This window comes from Dinoponera quadriceps, unplaced genomic scaffold, assembly GCF_001313825.1.
Source record: "Dinoponera quadriceps isolate SergipeBrazil2010 unplaced genomic scaffold, ASM131382v1 scaffold141, whole genome shotgun sequence".
NCBI lineage: Eukaryota > Metazoa > Arthropoda > Insecta > Hymenoptera > Formicidae > Dinoponera > Dinoponera quadriceps.
In genome coordinates this window covers 558,036-560,524 of record NW_014554256.1, presented here as the reverse complement: position 1 = coordinate 560,524, position 2,489 = coordinate 558,036, and the positions used below count along the sequence as shown (strand labels likewise).

At 57.8% G+C, this 2,489-nt stretch overlaps 1 protein-coding gene across 2 annotated transcripts in view; it reads left to right on the top strand.

Moving 5' to 3' along the window:
• The first annotated feature begins 310 nt into the window (after positions 1-310).
• Positions 311-2,489, top strand: part of LOC106751777 (neuroligin-1-like) — a 30,604-nt gene continuing 28,425 nt past the window's right edge. Inside the window, exon 1 of one of the 2 annotated variants that reach the window (XM_014632900.1) lies at positions 311-964. The gene's annotated coding sequence lies outside the window, so the exon portion shown is untranslated. Of the gene's footprint in view, positions 1,047-2,489 lie in introns of both variants that reach the window. The other variant, XM_014632892.1, reaches the window with a different exon arrangement.

The window sequence follows — 2,489 nt, the reverse complement described above, 5'->3', positions numbered from 1 at the left end:
CCCGGGGGTTGCCGTGGCGTTATCGACCGTGCCGCTGGTCGGTATCAAACCAGGCGTCGGCGCCGTTCGGTGTCCTGGCTTCCTCGAGTGCCGGACCATCCTCCTCCTTCTCCTCCGCCGCCACCACCACCACCATCACCACCACCGGCAACGTCGTCGTCACCACCACCACCATCAGCATCACCACCACCGCCACCACCACCACCACCACTACCACCGTCGCCACCAGGAGCAGCAGCAGCAGCACCAGCATCGCCACCTCCACGGAGGTCGCGCACGGCTGGCCCTCGCGCGTTAGTAGAGCCCGGGACAGACAGTCGATCGCGCACGCCAAGGGTGCGGGTCGTTCTGGGGGTTGGTGGTCGGTTCGGGTTTGGCCAGTCGGATTCGGCGGTTGGTGGAAGTACGGGTAGTTTGGTAGTTCGCGCTGCCTTCGCGGCAGGTTCGGTATTCCTCGGTCGCGACGCGAGAAAGAGAGAGAGAGAGCGGCGCTCCTGAAACTCCCGCGATTCTCTCAGCGCGTCGCTCGGCGATCGAAGGGACGCGTCGTGCAGGATGTGCAGGAGGATCTGAGAGCGGCGAGCGTATCCGCGAATTGACAAACGGTCTCTCTCTCTCTCTCTCTTTCTCTCTCCCGAACGGAGCGGAAGCGTTCCCGAGCGGCGACGCGTCGGTTCGCGCGTCCCATCGCGCCGTCGGGAAACTCGCGGATGATGCGAGGCGGCGCGTCGGATGGATCGAAACACGTCGTGCCGCTGGTGCGTGTGCCGCCGGAAGAGGAACGGTAGAGTCGAATTCGCCGGCTCGCCGGAGGAAGTCGTCGTCTGTGACTCCCCGACACCGGAGTGAACCGTCCGGGATGGACTGTGTGATACGGGGTGCGAGAAGACGAGGCTAGAGAGAGAGAGAGAGAGAGAGGGAGACAACGAGGAGTTGGATTCGTTACGGCACGCTCGGCGTCACGGTGCGTTTTCCCACGCTCGCACCTCGATTGTGCTCGATGTTTCCGCTCGATGATTAGGCTAAACGGATGATTACCAGGCTCGGTAAGGACGGAGGAGCAGGCGCGCTTCGGATAATTCGCGAGCCGACACCGTGATCGGTTGATACGCGGATTTTCCCGTCGCACAGATTCCGATGATGCGCCCTCGAATATACACTCGCGAGAATCGGAGCATCTGTCCGGCGGAACCATGACGGGTCGCAGGCCGCATTCGGCTCTCCGCTCGCGAGCCGCGATAAGCGCGATACCCGCTTGTCTCCCCCTCCCCTCCCCTGCCCTGCCCGATGCTATTTTAATCTCCCGCTCTAATCTAATTCTTTCGCGTGGATTAGACAATCATAATAAGCTATTATTATTATCTCGTTGTGAAATCGCGGCAGATAATTGTTTCACGCTCGGTAATTAAGGAGCGTTAAAATACTAATTACGCGCCGAAATGCGCCGTTATGATATTAACAATAATATTACCGCACGCCCGAAAACGGCGCGCGCGGTATGCAAAATACAAGCGGGACGACTCGATAATGAGTAATTCGATAGAAAGGGTTCTCTAATTAGCCGGCGGAGAAATAAATAAATCTCTCTCTCTCGGTGAATCGCGGGCTTCGCGGAATCGAGAGCCGATGAGGCGAAAAATGTGAGTCTTTGTGAAATATAACGTTCGATGCTTCGATTTTTTTCTTTTTCTCGCGAAATCGCGAGATCGGATTCTCGGTTTGTTCCGTCGAACGTTCTTCCCCCGTTCGCCGATTACCTGCCACCTATTTCCGGCGCTGCGTGCTGCTATCGGGTATTAAATAGAACGACGAGGTGACGATGAGAATGGAAACGCGAAGGCAGGCGATCGAGCTACGATGCTAATCCCCGACATTAAAGATTAAGAATTCGTAATCTCGCGAGATGACTCCCCCGTCGTGGTTCCCCCATCGCTTCGTCCATTTCTTGCGCCGTGCACTCCGGTCGACCCGCGCGCAAAAATGCCGTCCTGTCACGCGGGCAATTTCCGCGCGACAATATATCGGCGTTTTTGGCGGAGCGCTCATCAAAGATCCGTTCTCTCGTCGGCCGCGCAGAGCGGACGGCCCGTCTCGATAATTCTCCGTAGATCGATCCGGAAACTTCGAACTTACCGGTTCCGCCGGCGAATTATTAATCATCCGCTCGTCCCCCGGCAATTAGCGCGAGCTTGGAATTTAATTTCGTCGCGCGGCCGACATTCTCTCCGTGATTATGATTCGTCGTCTCCTTTTCGTTCGTTCGCACGTTCGTACGTTGAATGGCACGAAATCGGAGGCGCAATCCAGCCGATAATTCGCTCCTCTTTCGAAGTCGGCAGTGCGCAGCTCCGTCGGACGGCAGGCTTCCCCGCCGTTCGCTCGGGGAATCCGATCCGCGGAGTACTTGGAAGACAAGTCGTGCTAACTTGGGAATCGAGATACTCGAGAGATCTACGCGCTACAGTCGCCCCCGTCGCGCGTCCCCCCCC